Below are 18,074 nucleotides of genomic sequence, written 5' to 3'. Positions count from 1 at the left end.
CAAAGGAGCCAACAAATCTAGGACTTAACTTGCCTCTCACCCCAAATTGCTTCACCCCTCTCAAGGGAAAAACTCTTAGAAATACATGATCACCGACTTGAAACTCTACTCTCCTGCATCTCAAGTCTGAGTAACTCTTTTGTCGACTCTGGGAGGCAGCATTCGAGCTCTAATCTTCTCAGTCGCCTCATTGGTCCTCTGAACAGCCTCAGGACCTAGGTATTTTCTCTCACCCATCTCATCTCAATGGATGGCCGATTTGCACTTCCTCCCATATAACATTTCATACGGAGACACTCCGATAGTCGCTTGATAGCTTTTATTATACAAAAACTCAATCAAAGGGAGATACTTACTCCAAGATCCCCCAAAGTCAAGTACACAGGCCCGTAGCATGTCCTCCAATATCTGAATTATCCTCTCAGTCTGTCCATTTGTCTGAGGATGATATGCGATACTAAACCGCAACTGTGTGCCCATAGCCTTCTGCAGGCTCTCCCAAAAATTATATGTGAAGGTGGGGTCCCTTTCAGATACTATCGACCTCGGAGCCCCATGAAGTCACACAATTTCCTTCACATACAACTCAACATACTGCTCCATTGTATAAGTTGTCTTAACAGGAAAAAAGTGGGCTGATTTGGTGTACTTGTCTACAATCACCCACATAGAATCATACTGTCCTACTGTCTTCGGTAATCCAACCATGAAGTCCATGGTGATATCCTCCCATTTCCACTCTAGAATCCCTAAAGGCTGCAACAACCCTGCTGGCCTTTGATGTTCAACCTTCACCTGCTGACAGGTTTAACATTTGGCTACATAATCTACTACGTTCCTCTTCATCCCTAGCCACCAATACAAAGTTCTCAAGTCTTGGTACATCTTCTTCGTACCCAGATGTAAAGAGAAAGGAGTAGTATGAAAGTCATCTAAAATCTCTTGCCTGATACCGGAATCCATCGGAACGCAGATCCGACCCTTGTACCTTAGTAAACCCATCTCTGAAATAGAAAAGTCCTTAGCCACTCTGGCCAAGGAATTCTCCCTGTGCTTCCTCATCTGTGGATCCTCATTCTCTACTTCCTTTATCCTCTCAAGGAGCGTGGACTGAAGAGTGATATTGGCTAGCTGACCAACTACCAATTCAATTCCTGCTCTGGTCATGTTTTCAGCTAACCTCTCTGATATCTGCCTTGAACCAAATAACTGCCCTGAGCCCTTCTGACTCAATGCGTCGGCCACCACATTGGCTTTCCCTGGTTGGTATAAAATTTCACATTCCTAGTCCTTTACCGATTCTAGCCAACACCTTTGGCGCATATTCAGATCCTTCTGGGTAAAGAAATATTTTAAACTCTTATGGTAAGTGAATATTTTGCACTTCTCTCCATACAGATAATGTCTCCAAACCTTTAGTCAAATACCACTGCTGCCAATTCTAGATCGTGAGTGGGATACCTCTGTTCATACTCCTTCAACTGTCTCGACGCGTAGTTCCAGCTTGCATCAATACACACCCAAACCCTGCCTCAAGGCATCACAATAGACTACAAACTTCTCATTATTAAATGGAAGACTTAATACCAGAGCTGTGATCAGTCACCGCTTCAACTCCTTGAAATTATTTTCACATCTATTTGTACAAACATACTTGGTCTTCTTACGCGTTATCTCAGTCAACGGTTTAGCTATTCTAAAGAATCCCTCAACAAACCGCTGATAGTACCTTGCTAATCCCAATAAAATCCTAACCTCTGGTACACCACTCGGCCCGGGCCAATCTATCACTGCCTCAATCTTGCTTGGATCCACCAGAATCCTCTCTTTACTCCCAATGTGGCCTAGAAATGTTACCTGGGGCAACCAAAATTCACATTTACTGAACTTAGCATATAGCATATACTCTCTCAACCACTGTAGTACCAAACAAAGATGTCGCTCATGTTCTATCTCTGACTGGGAATACACCAGTATATCATCCATGAACACAATCACAAACTTATCCAAATAATCCCTTAAGACCCTATCCATTAATTCCATAAAGGTTGCTAGGGTATCGGTTAATTCTTAGGACATGACCAGGAATTCGTAATGTGCATACCTCGTACGGAATGCGGTCTTTGGTATATCCTCCTCTTTAATCCTTAACTGGTGGTAACCAGATCAAAGGTCAATCTTGGAGAACATTCTCTTTCCCTGTAGCTGGTCAAACAAGTCGTTGATCCTGGGCAGTGGATACTTATTTTTAATGGTCAACTTATTCAGCTCTCCGTAGTCAATGCACATCCTTAAGTTTGCATGTTTGCATGTTTTCTTCCTCATCTAAGTTTTTCTACCCTAATCCTTTTCTTAAAAATCTTCATGTGGAACTTGGGGATTGATTTTGAGAGTTTAGAGCACGAAGGGCAGGTGTTGAAGAGCTAAGAAAGACATCTCCAAGCTATAGCTTCGAAAGGTAGAATCTATGGTTGTGTTCTTTATGTTTTGTGGTGATTCTTGTAGATATGGTTGTATAGGGTGTTTCAATAGTTTTTCAGCTTATTTTATGCTTAATGTTGAGATTTATGTGTGGTATGATGATTTTTATGCATGCATGTGGCTAGGGTTATGCTAGAAATACTTATTGTTGTTAGGTTATGTAAAACTGCATGTTGCCAAAATTTCGTTGTCTGGCTTCCAGCGGGTCAGGTTGCACTCTACTGCCTTTTCTATTAAATTTTTTTTGTATTTGCATATTTCTTTGTGAGTACTTGATGATAGGCTTTGGAAAATTATAAAAAGGTATTTTTAAACCCAAATTATGAACGTTTTGGCATTTTGATGTAAATCTGAAAAATTTATGGCCAGCATGCACTGCCCAGAGTGTTTTGACTTTTGAATGCTTTTTACTAATAAAAAATCTATGAAATTTGGTAGGGTTTTATTTTAAACATGTATAAGGATTACTGTAAAATTTTAGAGGAAAATGTGTTAAGGTATAAGAGATATGATTTTTCAAAGTTTACCCTAGAATCTGAAAACAAAACTTCTGGGCGGCAAGCACTGCCTAGATTGCTTTAAACATTTTGATGAGTTTTATGATTATAAAAATGTGAAATTTTTAAGGAAGATAATTTAGACATGTATAAACATCTCTGTAAAATTTTAGAAAGAACTGGACTACGGTGTAAGAGAAGTAAATTTTCAAAGTTTAAAATCAAGGAAAAACTTCTAGGCAACAGGCATTGCCTAGATTGCTTTAAAATTTTGAATGGGTTTTTCCATCCCAAAAATTATGAAATTTTGAGGGGAATTATTTAAAGGTGTGTATAAGGACTCCAGTAAAATTTTAGAGAAAAATGTGTCATAGTTTAAGAGAGATAATTTTTCTAAGTTTTCCTTAAAATTGAAAAAGTAGTAATTTCGAACCATAACAAAAAAAAATGATTTTGGGGAGGTTAGTTCTCTTAACCTAAAACAATTTTTTGACGTGAGGCTTTCCCCTAGTTCTCGTCCTTATGACATAGAATATATGAACGATAGTTTAAGGGTTTTTGCCCAAAACTCAACTTAGGGCAAAAGTTTAAAAATGAGACTTTACCACATTAAGTTAAATAGTGGAAGTAAAGTTTTGGAAATGTGAAGAAATAATCCTTTGCAAAGATAACTAAGGAATTGGAAACTTAACCAATCCTAAATCAACTTGAGTTAATTTAAAAGTTAATTTTTACCATTTTTTAAGTTAAGGGTCCAATTGCCCTTCTTTTAAAAAATAATGTAAAAAGAGATCCTAGGTTATGGATAAAAATGGTAAGAATGGGAGTTGGGTTTTGTAGAATCTTTAAGAGAACGGGATAACATTGTCATATATTATTTGTAAAGGTTCAAAAAGCGGTACTTTGGTAAATGATAGAAAACAGTAAACTTTCGTAAGAGTACGTCCAGTTGGTATTTTTTTTTTTCTAAAGATAGGAGTTGAATAGAACTCATTTTTCCAACAACCAAAATACGAGTTATCCAATAAGAGATTTATCTAGTTAAATAATATTAAGATGCACGACACAGAGAGCGTGTTATGATGAGGCTGATTTTCTCATGATACTGTAAAGACTGAAACGAAATTTGACCTTATCACTGTAAAGTGTATAAGAGGCTATAGTATAGAGTCTCTAGGAGAACATTATTGCATGTAGCTATCATAGAATATTAGCTATAAGAGTATATCGTAGTTTAATTCGAGTACATTGTGTTAATTATAGTAATCGTGAAAGGGGAAATGAATAGCGATGTTAAAGATCCAATTGGGAGCTAAGGACTCCAAGTAAGTTAGCATTTCTCTTTCTTGGCTACAACATGAATATACTATGTGTGCTTGTAGTAGTAGTAGCTTACGCTAGTTTTGTTTGGGTCATTAAGACTAGGGTATGCTTAATACCTACTCTTGCAATGGTTTTGCATTATGCAGCTAAATGGTAAGTAGGTTCGGGTTGAAACCAGAACCTAGCATAATATGGTCCGGGTTGGAGCCAGGACACGGTAAGAATATATAGTCCAGGCTGGGGCCAGGACACGGTAAGAATATATTGTTCGGGTAGAAGCTAGAACATGGTGAATATTTAGTCCAGGTTGGAGCCAAGACATGGTGAATATATAGTCCAGGTTGGAGCCAGGACAATGGTAATAAAGTCCAGGTTGGAGCTAGGACATTAACAGTGGAACCGGGTTGAGGCCCGTATCCCTTGTTGATGATTTAATTGCTTAGTCATGATGTGTGTTAAATATATTTGAATATTCTGAGAATCTTCTAAGTGTAGGATATTACAATATGAGTGATATATTGTATGTTCTGGGAATTTTCTAAGTGCAAGTTATCATGCTATGTGTGAACTTGGTTGTTAGAAATGACCAAAGTTATTGTTCGGATATGGTTATCCATATTGTATGTTCTAGAATTTTTTGAGTGCAGTTTATTGTGTTATGTGTGAACTTGGTTGTTAGAAACAACCAAAGTTATTTTTCGGATATGGTTATCCATATTGTATGTTATGGGGATTTTTTTTCTAAATGCAAGTTGATATGATATGTATGAAAAAAATTTGTTGGGCACAACTAATGTGCTTGATTTTCTGTATGGCTATCATTAAGAATTGTATGATAGGGTTGGAATTTATCCAATACCCTAGTGATCCATAGTGATATCTACCTTAGGTCAACATGTTACCAGGTTTAGTATATTTGTGTGCAAAGTATTAATGTACATACTGATTAGTTAGTTTTCCTCTTGCTAATTAGTTAGTTAGTTCGTTAATGAGCTGTCCTTTGTTTTGTTACAGAGTCTGTTATTCTGTTTTGCTGGTTCTCTCTGTATAAATATACTTCTTGTATCAGCTCTAATAATAAATACAAGTTTTACACAATTCTTTCAAATATTTCTTCTTCAAATTGTTTTGTTCTTTCCTTCTTCTCCAAATCTCATCATGGTATCATAACCATCTGTCACTGGCGACAACCTCCCGATGGTACTCGCTTCGGCAATCGCTTCCGCTTCGTCTTCCTCACGACCGGTGGTGTTCACGCACAATTTTTCTCTCAAGCTTGACGATGGAAATTATCTTCTATGGCGTCAACAGGTTCTGTTTGCAGTCAGAGGCCATTCACTGCAACGCTTCATCTTTGAAGATTCAGCACCAGATAGATTTCTTTCCGATGTCGATAAACTAGCTGACAAGGTCAATCCGGACTTCACCACTTGGGAACAACAGGACCAACTATTGTGTTCTTGGCTCTGTTCTTCCATGTCTGAATCGATCTTGACACGAATGGTAGGGTGTACCAACTCAGCTCAGGTATGGCATACATTAGAGACTTATTTTCAAGCCCAAACAGTAGCTAAAATTGATGAACTCACCACTCAATTGCAAACCATTCGAAAGAATGATCTCAATTTAAATACTTACTTGTTGAAAATAAAATCGCTTACTGATAAACTTGCTTCTGCTGGTCATCCTTTGACTCCTAAAGAACATGTTCAAGCGATTTTTAGAGGCCTTCCATCCTCTTATAACTCCTTTATCATTTTTTTCCAATACAAGAACTCAGTCTTACTCAATTCCAGAAATTGAGTCTCTTCTTTTGTCTCAAGAATCTCGAATTGAAATGCAGAATAAAGAACTTGATTCTGTCTTACCTTCTGCCAATCTTGCTTCTTCTTTTAATCATCACTATAAGAAGAAATTTACCCCAAACACTCACTCCAATTTTACTTCACAAAGTGCTCGACCAATGTTCTATGGTCACAATCCCCACATCCCTCAATTCATTCCTGGTTATGCCACCCCGTGTTCCAATGTCTGCTGGCAGATCCACCTTTCCCAAAAGTGGTCGATCTTCATCTCGCCCTATATGTCAGGTGTGTGGAAAATCAGGACACATTGGTGCTTATTGCTATTTCAGATATGATCCCAACTGGTTAGGACCTTCACCAACACCATCAGAATCCAGTTCTAACACCCAAATGTCTGCTAATCTTGCTGCAATGATGGCCACCCCTGAAATGGTCCAAGATGCGAGTTGGTACCCTGATTTAGGTGCTACCAATCATTGTACAAATAGTGCTGACAATCTTGTTGACAAAGAACCATATTTTGGAACTGAAACTATACAAACTGCTGATGGAACTGCTTTACCGATAGCTAATATTGGTCAGTCTTCCTTCACTTCTCCTTATGCTCCTAAGCTACTTACTTTTCACAATGTTTTACATGTTCCAAACATCACTAAAAATCTGCTAAGTGTGTCATAGTTTGCTCGAGATAACAAGATTTATTTTGAGTTTTATGCTGATCAATGTTATATTAAGGACCAGGACACGAAGGATACACTTTTGAAGGGCAGTTTTAAGCAAGGTCTCTATGTCTTTGAAGGCTCGGATCTGAAGTTTCTCAGGAGTAATCAAATCAAGATCTCTACCCAACACTCCCCACTCTCTGTTTCTCATTATGTTAATAGTATAGAAGCTGAAAATACTTGTAATTCCAAAGTTCAATTGTGGCATAATCGCCTTGGGCACCCTGCTGCCTCAACTGTTAAAACAGTTCTTGACTTGTGTAATGAAAAGTTTGATTCAAATAAAGGTGTACCTGATTTCTGTAATGCTTGTTGTTTTGGAAAAATACATCGTTTTCCTTATCAAAAGTCAGAATCTATTTACACCATGCCTCTTGAACTTGTCCATTCAGACTTATGGGGACCTGCCCCAGCTGTTTCTTCTAGTGGATATCATTACTATGTCAGCTTCATTGATGCCTTTTCACGTTTCACTTGGGTATATCTTTTGAGAAACAAATCTGATGTTTTACAAACATTTCAAAATTTTAAGAAACAGGTTGAGTTGCAGCTTAATTGCAAGATTAAAAGTCTTCAAAGCGACTGGGGAGGAGAGTACCAGGCACACACCAATTTTCTGGTCACTCATGGCATTATACACAAGGTTTCCTGTCCAAAAACACCTCAGCAGAATGGTGTTGCCGAGCGGAAACATCGCCATTTGGTGGAAACCACTTTGACACTTTTAGCACACTCGAGCATGCCTATAAAATACTGGGATGAAGGAGTTCGATCTGCTGCCTACCTCATCAACAGATTACCCACAGCCAAGCTTCATGGCAAATCTCCCCTTGAGGTACTTTTCAAACAACAACCTTAGTATACTTTTCTAAAAGTCTTTGGTTGCAGCTGCTTCCCTAATTTGAGACCTTACAACACAAATAAGCTCCAGCCTCGCTCTGAAGAGTGCACATTCTTAGGGTACAGTCTGAACCACAAAGGTTACAAGTGTCTAGCTCCATCTGGAAGGATTTACATCTCATGTGATGTAATATTCAATGAATCTTGCTTCCCTTTTGCTAAAACAAAATCCCACATACAGCAGCCTAATACTTCTCATCACTCGTCTGCCCTCATCCCAATCTCACCCTCTCCAATCATTTCCCCTCCAATCCCACCAGATCATCTACCTTCAACTTCTTCCTCTTCATCTAACACAACTGACCTTCCTATTCCCACCTCACCATTACCCTCCACCTCACCGTTACCACCTACACAACACATTCCAGATATACATGCCACAATACCAGACCCAGAACCCATAGCCATGATACCACCAAATGACCCTCCACCACCAAACACTCATCCCATGTTAATTAGAGCCAAAGTCGGCATACATAAGCCCAAAACTTTTCTTGCCAACAAAGAACCTACCAGCCTAAAAGATGCTTTACAAAACCAGAACTGGAAAGATGCAATGGAAGATGAGTATTTGGCACTTGTTCGAAACAACACTTGGTCTCTAGTGGAGTTACCTTCCGGACGACAACCAATAGGTTGTAAGTGGGTTTTCAGAATAAAGGAAAATCCTGATGGGTCAATCTCCAAGTATAAAGCTCGTTTGGTAGCTAAGGGGTTTCACCAAAGAGCTGGTTTTGACTTCACTGAAACTTTTAGTCCAGTGGTTAAGCCAACTACCATTAGAGTTGTTCTCACTTTGGCCTTGGCTCGGGGCTAGTCAATACAACAGTTGGATGTAAATAATGAGTTTCTCAATGGTGAGTTAAAGGAAGAGGTTTTCATGGTTCAACCTCCTGGTATGGTAGATTCCTCTCATCCCAATCATGTATGCCTTCTTCACAAAGCACTGTATGGTCTTAAACAAGCTCCACGGGCTTGGTTTCAAAAGCTTAGTCAGGCTTTGCACACTCTTGGTTTTTTATGCTCTAAGTCTGATCATTCATTATTCATTAAGCATTCTTCCACTGCCACTATGATTATCTTGGTGTATGTTGATGATATTTTGATCACTGGCAGTGACCCTATTGCTATTCGAGCTCTTATTCAGCAACTCAACTCTCATTTTGCTCTCAAAGACCTTGCCTCTCTCAGCTATTTTTTGGGTATTCAAGTTACTTTAGATCAAAATGGTTTGTTATTATCTCAGTCCAAATACATTCATGATCTTTTATGCAAGGTAAAGATGCAGTGTGCCAAAAGTCTCCCAACTCCAATGGTCAGTTCTGAAAAGTTGCAATCTCACGGCAGTGACCCTTTTCAAGATGTTCACTTGTATCGCAGTGTAGTTGGAGCTCTACAATATGTCACTATCACAAGACCAGAACTTTCTTATTCTGTAAATCGAATATGTCAATTCATGCAGACCCCTCTTGAGTCCCACTGGAAAGCAGTCAAGCGAATTCTTCGTTATCTACAAGGCACTCTCCACTATGGTCTCCATCTTCAAGTTTCCACTAACTTGAATCTCACTGGCTTTAGTGATGCTGATTGGGCCTGTGATGTTGATGACAGGCGTTCCACCAGTGGCTACTGTGTCTATTTGGGAGCTAACTTAGTTTCTTAGAGCTCGAAGAAACAAGCTACTGTCTCTCGTAGCAGTACAGAAGCTGAATACCGTAGTTTGGCTTCATTAACAGCAGAGGTCACTTGGCTTCAGTCTCTCTTAGTTGAGTTACACATCTCAAGTACTCGGACTCCCCTACTCTGGTGTGACAATTTAAGTACAGTATTAATGGCTGCAAATCCAATTCTTCATGCTCGGACAAAACATATAGAGTTGGATATTTTCTTTGTTCGAGAAAAGGTTCTGCGCAAACAAGTTGAAGTCAGGCATATTCCCTCTTCAGACCAGCCAGCTGACATTTTAACTAAACCAATCTCTCATGCTCGGTTCATGTTTCTCCGGTCCAAACTTCGAGTGAAGGATACACATCTCAGTTTGAGGGGGGATATTAATGTACATACTGATTAGTTAGTTTTCCTCTTGCTAATTAGTTAGTTAGTTCGTTAATGAGCTGTCCTTTGTTTTGTTATAGAGTCTGTTATTCTGTTTTGCTGGTTCTCTCTGTATAAATATACTTCTTGTATCAGCTCTAATAATCAATACAAGTTTTACACAATTCTTTAAGATATTTCTTCTTCAAATTGTTTTGTTCTTTCCTTCTTCTCCAAATCTCATCACAAAGCTATTCTTACTAAGCGTTTTCACTTACCTAGTTGTTTCATGTTGTAGGTAAGTGCAAAAACAAAGTGGAGCAATGAGCGTCGTAGACTGCTCGTGGATATGTACATGTGGCCTGACCTGGGGAGGTTTTTGATGGATCGCCATTTTGAAAAGAAAAGGCTGGAAGTTTGTTACTTCTTTTGGGATAATTTTTCTGTTATAACTCTGTGGAAGAGAAATTGTATTTCTGTTTGCTAAACTAAAAATGTGCACACACGAATTTTTCAAAAGTTTTTTTTTTATGGATTTTCAATACAATGATTTAAAGTAAAAGTTTATATTTCCTCATGTTTTGGTCTTGTATGTTTTGAGGGTCGTTACAGATAGCAACTCTCAAGAACCCACGTGTGTTGGAGAATCTCTTGAAGAGAAAGATCCAAAGGTTGATGAGCAACCTATATTGCCTCAGAGAAGGCAAAGGCTTAAATAGTTGGGATCAAATGAGAAACGTTCTTAAGTAGAGATACTATGCTTAGTAGAGGTTAAACTTAAAGATGTCACATAGAAATTTCCTATGATTCTTCAAGTTGAGGATGATCCCAAAACCTTCCAAGAAGTAATGTATTCGATTGAGGCCACTTTTTGGAAGGAGGCAATAAATGATGAGATGGATTCAATTATTCCAAACCACACGTGGGAATTATTAGACCTTCCACGAGGTTCAAAACCAATTGGGTGCAAGTGGGTATTTCAGAGGAAATATCACACCGGTAGCACCTTACAACCCTTCAAGGCTAGATTAATAGCCAAAGGGTTACAAAATGAAGGAATCCATTATTTTGACACATACGCACTAGTTGCTAGGACAACCACAATAAGAGTTTTATTCACCCTATCGTCAATATAACTTTTATGTTCATCAAATGGATGTCAAAACGACATTCCTAAATGGATATCTCGATGAGGAAATCTATATGGAATAGTCGGAGGGTTTTGTTCCAAGGGGAAATGAACATAAAGTGTGTAGGCTTGTAAAATCATTGTATGGGTTAAAATAATCACCGAAACAATGGTATGAGAAGCATGATAAAGTCATACTTTCGGATGGGTTTAGACGCAATAATGCAGACAAGTGCTTATACTCTAAGACTTGTGATGGCTATGTCATCTTGATGTGTCTATATGTTAATGATTGTTGATTTTGAGTAATGAAATGAGAGGCATAATAAAAATGAAGAGGTTTCTATCTTCCACTTTCAAAATGAAGGACCTTGGAGAGGTCGATACCATTTTAGGTATAAACATGAGAAGAAATAGTATTTGTTATGCCTTAAGTCAAGATCACTATGTTGAGAAAGTGCTTGACAAGTTTAGTATTCTCAAAATCAAAAAGGCAAATACACCATTGATTCAAGCATAAAGCTTGAAAAGAACAATGGTAGAGTAGTGTGATAAGTATCAAATTTGTCTATTATTAATTAATTATTCTTCTATGAGTATGCACTTGATTATTTATTTATATATGTTTAATTATTTTACTTTGTGTTCTTAGGATTTCCAAGACATTTGGCATGCGCCTATTTCATAATACTAGCCTTAATTTCATCATTGTTAGGCACACAGATCCTATCCTTATATCGCAGGAATCCTCCATTAGACATAGCGAAATCACCGCTACCACTTTCTTGTACCAAAGTCTCTTGCTTCATTAGGGCTTCATCTACCTTCTGCCATTCTCTAATTTGTTCTAATAGGGAGGACTGTAGAGTAAGGTTTGCTAGACCTCATGTTACTAACTCAATACCAGGGTTAATAATTTCTTTCCGTAGAGGTGTCTCTATTGTACTCAGAGCTGAGACACTTCCATGTCCTCACCTACTCAATGCATTTGCCACAACATTGACCTTGCCTGGGTGGTATAAAATTTCACAATCATAGTCCTTTACTAATTCTAACCACCTCCATTGTCTCATATTCAACTCTTTCTGAGTGAAGAAGTACTTAAGTCTTTTATGATCGGTGTATATCTCACAATTATCTCCATAAAGGTGGTGCCTCCATATTTTTAGTGTGAACACTACTGCTGCCAATTTAAGATCACGGGTGGGGTATCTTTGCTCATAATCGTTGAGTTTTCTCCAGGCGTATGCTACCACTTTCTCATTCTGCATCAACACACACCCCAATCCATTCTTAGATGCATCATAATACACAACAAACTTCTCTCCCTCTGTGGGAATACAAAGGATCAGTGTAGAGATCAACTTATCCTTCATAGTCTGAAAGCTCTCTTCTCACTTCACAATCCATGTGAACTTTTGGTGCTTGCGGGTAAGGTTGGTCAAGGGTGTGGCAATCTTGGAGAAGCCCTCAGCAAACTTTCGATAGTAACCTGCTAGTCCTAAGAAACTTTAGACATTGGAGGCATTCTTGGGTTGGTGTCAGTCTTTAATGGTCTCAATCTTAGCTGGGTCCACTGCTATTCCATCTTTGGACACTATATGCCCTAGGAAAGTTACTTGTTCTAACCAGAATTCACACTTGGAAAGCTTAGCACAGAGCTGATGTTCTCAAAGTCTGTTGAGCGTCAGCCTCAAACGCTCCTCATGCTCTTCCTTAGTCTTAGAGTAGATTAAGATGTCATCCATGAACACCACTATGAACTTATCCAAAAATTCCTTGAATACTCTGTTCACCATATCCATAAATGTTGTTGGGGCATTGGTGAGTACAAAAGACATCACTATAAACTCATAGTGCCCAAACGGGTTCTGAATGTCATCATAGGAATATCTCCCTCTTTTACCTTTAACTGATGGTACCCGAATCACAGATCAATCTTAGAGAACATTGTTGCCCCTTGTATTTGATCAAAGAGGTCATATATCCTAGGCAAAGGATATTTGTTCTCAATCGTGACCTTATTGAGTTCTCGGTAATCGATGAATATTCTCATACTTCCATCTTTCTTTTTCACAAATAGAATTGGTGCTCCTCATGGCAGATGACTAGGTCGTATGGAATGTATAAGTCATGGTAAGATAAAATGTTATAAAAAGTATGAATTACTATGTTATGTTATGGATTGTTGTATGTCTGCTTGTATGCACCTCTGCTGAAGACTCTTTAGTGACTACACGTATCTATCTAGTTAACAACATCACCTCACAAGATAATGTTGTGGAGTAAGCTCCCTAACCTATGTCTTTATTAACAACCACGTCGTAAAGTTTATGTGTCCTTTGATCTTGATAGTGTCCAGCTATATTATCATCGTCGTATTCCATTCTTCGCTTTACTTGAAACTTGATAGTGTCATACTTGCAATTTCATGTGATGTATCTCATCCATTAAATAGGTTCATTCAAAACAAACATCTTTCGGAGAGCTGATATCCACTCATCTCCATCGCACTACTAGGGTTGAACATAAAATCCGAAAAACTGAAAAAACCGTGTACACCGACCTACCGAACACTGAAAAAACCAAAACCGTTTAAACCGAAAACCGAAAAAACCGCCGACGGTGCAAACCGCCACTGTTCGGTCGGTTTTGAAATTTTGGGTGAACCGACCAATAAAACCGAAACCGACCGAACATAATAAAATAATAATATAATATTATATAATTATTAATTATTAAAAAAAATTTAATTTGTACTTTTAATTATGTTTCAAACTTTAAAATTTGTAAATGTAATTATGTTCTATATATTTATGTTTTAAAAATGCACAAAAATGAATTCCAACAATCCAAAATTTTTAATTTTTTAACTAAAACTTTCAAAAAAAAAAACAATAATCAATTCGGTTTGGTCGATTTAACTGACCAAACCGCGGTCCAAAACGGTCGTTTTTTTTTAAACTGGTTTGGTTCGGTCGGTTTTTGGATTGCACCAATCCGGACCGAAAACCGAATTCTAGATTTTTTGTTGTGAAAAAACTGCCCAAACCGACCGATGCTCACCCCTACGCACTACTACAAAATACCTCTTACGGGTCACCTTTTTAGGACACGCATCTAAATGCAAATACTTAAAAAAGTATCTAGATTTTTTAGGACTCTCATTGATAGTCCTTAAAAAATATATTTTAGGACATGTAATGAGTATCCTAATAAAATATGTGGGTCCTAAAAAAAACCTTAGAAAAAATTTAAGATTTAAAATGATTGAATTCCAATAGTGAATAGTAACTTTTAAGGACTCACCTTGGGTATCCTAGAAGAGTCCCAAAAGCATGCCCTTAAAAATGTTGAGTAAATTTTTAAAAAAAAGTTATTAGTTTTTCCGAATTTGGGCTTAGGTTCATTTTTTATCAGATTTTAAAATCCCTAACCTTAATTAAATCATATTCTTTCCCTCATTCTCTCTCTCCCCGTACCAGCCACATTTCCTCTCCCCATTTCCCCTTTGTCTCTTCGCCTATCCTTCTTCTTCTGCGCACCTAGAGATGCTTCTCCTCGGCACATAAGCTTGGCCTCTTCTCCTCGGTGCATAAATGACTTCGACGGCGCCCAGCATAGGCGGTTGGCCGCATGGAAGGCTTCTTTGGTACATTCTTGGCTACTTGGACGATGGTGGCTCGATCTTCAACGATAGAGGTAAGGTTTCTCCCCCTCTCCTTCGTTCATTTTTTTTTTCTGTTGCAGGTGGTTGTGAAGATAGCTAGTTTTTTGTTTCAGATTTGATATTGTACGATATAATTGTTTGTGCAAGACATGGGTTGTGTACGCTTAGGGCGGGGCTGGGCTTGCGATGTTGTCGTTCATGGAGGATGAAGTTAGGCTCAGAGGTGGCTGGAAACGGGATTGGCCTCGCGGATTGCATTGTCGTCGTTCATGGAGGGGGCTGGGCTCGTTGAGATGAGGGTTGGGCTTGCGAAGGTGGCTGGAAACGGGGTTGTGAAGCTCTGGTTTGTCTTCTTGCAACATTTTCTTCATTTATGCATACATTATTCGTCTTCTTGAAATCATATATTATTATTATTATTTCAATTGTGAAGTATGAGAAGGCAAGAATGTAATTCTTTTCTATACTTGATAATTAGATTCTTATGAGGTGAACTTTTGGAGAACACCTATAATTCTTGCTTCATTGACTTGGTCTTTGGCTATGCAGTTTTTCGATGGATATGGGTGTCATGGGACCTCATTTGATCAGACATATCGATGTTACCCTGCATTATTTATTGAAAAGGTTAGTTTTGTTCTTCACAGTTTAGACTTTTAGAATGGGTCATTGTTAGCTGTTCTGTTTTTACATTTCATCAACAACTGACCTCCTGTTTTATGTGGTGTTTTTAGTCTACTCTATTATAGTTAATGTTGTATGTGGTGATTTTAGTCTACTCTATTATAGTTAATGTTTTATGTGGTGTTTAGGATAGCCTACCAAACATTTTATCAAAAGTAATGTGTAATGTGTACGGAGAATTCATGAAGTGTTACCTTTTTAACTACTATGAAAGTTATAGATGATTATCCTGTAATTTGCCGAAATACCATGTGATGAAAAAGTCTCATCTTTTTTTGTTATCTAAAAGTAAGAGGAAAGAAAAAACGAGAGGATAGTATTCTTGTTTTTCCTTATCGAAAAATGACAACTAAATATTTTGATTCACCCCTGGAATTTATGCATTCTGGGTGCAATCCTTGAAATGTTACATTAATTAGTTTGTCATTTGTGCGTGTTTCTTCTTTCCCCTTTTGTAATCAATAGTGGTTCATCATTTGTTCTTATTCAAATTTATATCATCTATTTTGCAGCCACAACTTGAGAGTGGGGATAAAAGTAAGCATTCTACTTCTTACCACTTTTTTGATTAAATTATTTCATACTTCACATACTTCATATGATTTCTGATTTTGATAACTCACATACATTTAATTGTGATATGCTTTGGTTGTAATATCATAATATATGCTTTCTAAATTTCTCATCATAGTTATAAACCTATTGTTTTTATTTTTCCATTTATAAAATGTTAGAATTATTGAAAATGTAGTTCTTTTTAAGATTAGCTGTCATATGTTTGATAAAACTCTTCAATGAGATCTTTTAATGTTTTTAGTATATATTATGTCTGAATTTGAAGTTTAAGAGTTTCTGAGTATATATGAATGAGAGCTCTTGTTTATAACGAATGTTTTCCCGTTGAGAAAATGCTTCTAAAATCTATGGTGTTTTGTTTTAAATTGAACACACATATATATATATATATAAATTAATATTAAACACTTTGTAGCATAGTAAAACAGGGACATTTGGCAATTTGAACACTTTCTTGCTTTACAACTTAGTTATAAAAGATGTATAACTTACTTTAATTGAATTGAATTAAGAGTTAGATTGAGCTAAAACCATCATGCTACTGTCATTAGTGGAATGGGTAGATTGTTAGCAGGGGTAGGTTTGGTTGTTAGAACATTATATAAATGTGGGGAAGGGTGGGGTGAGAAAAGGGGTACGAAATGTGTAGTGAATTGTGGTGAGCTTTATATGTGTCTTTCTTTAAATTTCAGCAATAATATTCGATATTTTAGCCTACTGTTATTTGTTTGGTGTTTCGCTAGATTTGGTTCCTATCACATACCCTCAAAAATATTACAGGCAGAAGTTTTGTTTGATAATCCTACATCATCAACATTCTCACTAGATCTATTGAGTCATATTTTCTTAACTAAAACAAAAACACAATGACAATATTTTTTCTTCTTTAAATTAAGGAATCAGAGTGGGATTTCCATATCCCAAATTCAATAACCTGCCTCTGACTATATGTATGTATATTTACAGCACACAATATTCTCGGTACCAACCATACATTTTTTATGTATGTATATGTATATACATCATATATGTGTGTCACTCCAGCCAATATAAATATATATACATATATGGATGTGATACATTATATCAATCTCATTCTATTCTTTTCTTCCCCAACATTAAAGTTGCACCCGTCCAACTTTTAATGTTTCCTCATTCAGTACACAAATTATAATAATGATACTTAATTTATTTTCTTTATTTGCTTCCCAACTAGCTAGCAATATAGTAATTCACTGGAGTTTGGTGAAGTGTAGGTAGCTCTGTGATGTTGGCACTTGTTCATTTTGTTTGTTGTAGAGGACGTCTTTAGTCTGAGTTTTTGGGTAGTAGATGGTGCTAGTTGGTTTTGATTGGTCGCCGCTACTGTAACTTCCTTTTGTAATTTGTGAGCTTTTCATGGCCGCTTGGGCCTTTAGTTCAATGCATGGCATTTCTTCTTCAGGTGCTCCATTTCTACGGTTGTTTCAGCTCTTACTTTGTTTGGTTACCACCCACTCTTGTTATACTTTAGATACTTTATTTATTCCTTTTTTCTTATTCTGTTCTTATTTTTCATGATTAGAAGATCATGTTTCATTCATCATATGTGCCTTTTTCACTGGCTTAGTACTTGATTGCAGTATGTATATAAATATATTTAAAATTTAATTCCTTGTAGGCGAAGTGTTTTGGTTTGTGATGTTCTGAATATTTTTGTTGCAGTCTTAATGGATTCAGAAACGAGAGGGATAATGGCAGCAGTATATGCCACTGGACAACCAAGGAGAACTTTCAAGATTATATTTATTGCAGTCCGATGCTTTTTGTTGAGGGAACAAGCTTCACACATCTTCTCATATACCATTTGGTTTGTCCTTTTATGAATTATGTAAAATTAGAACAATTTTAGAGTGACATTATTTGTAAGATCTATCAATAGAGTATCATATTGAAATATTTATATTGTTATTATGACTTAGAGGTGGTTTGAGTTTTTTTATGTATTTGTTTTTTATTATTGATAAGTGTTGAAAGAACTTACAATACATGTTATGAGAAATTTAAATTTCTTTTAAAAAAAGTTTTGGCCTTTTTTAGTATTTTCTTTTGAATTTTTAGAAATCTAACATATATAATACATTTTGGATTCTGGATGTGATATTTTTTAAATCAAAATGAAAAAATGTAGCTACATTTAAAAAAAAAATAACTTTTAAGGTAATGCAAAAAAAGTCCTAAAATCTTAATTTAAAGATACTCTTTTTAGGACAC

At 36.9% G+C, this 18,074-nt stretch overlaps 1 long non-coding RNA gene across 3 annotated transcripts; it reads left to right on the top strand.

Moving 5' to 3' along the window:
- The first annotated feature begins 14,338 nt into the window (after nt 1-14,338).
- On the top strand, nt 14,339-17,781 carry LOC133819304 (uncharacterized). 3 transcript variants are annotated; one of them, XR_009886311.1, is made up of 5 exons: nt 14,339-14,593; nt 14,675-14,904; nt 15,111-15,188; nt 15,758-15,782; nt 17,526-17,781. It is a non-coding gene; the product is annotated as an uncharacterized LOC133819304 (long non-coding RNA). The 3 variants fall into 3 exon arrangements; XR_009886312.1 differs by having other exon boundaries at nt 14,340-14,593; nt 14,709-14,904; XR_009886310.1 differs by having other exon boundaries at nt 14,341-14,904.
- The last annotated feature ends 293 nt before the right edge of the window (nt 17,782-18,074 follow it).

This window comes from Humulus lupulus, chromosome 2 (genome assembly GCF_963169125.1).
Source record: "Humulus lupulus chromosome 2, drHumLupu1.1, whole genome shotgun sequence".
NCBI classification, from domain to species: domain Eukaryota; kingdom Viridiplantae; phylum Streptophyta; class Magnoliopsida; order Rosales; family Cannabaceae; genus Humulus; species Humulus lupulus.
This window is presented reverse-complemented; position numbering and strand designations above follow the sequence as displayed.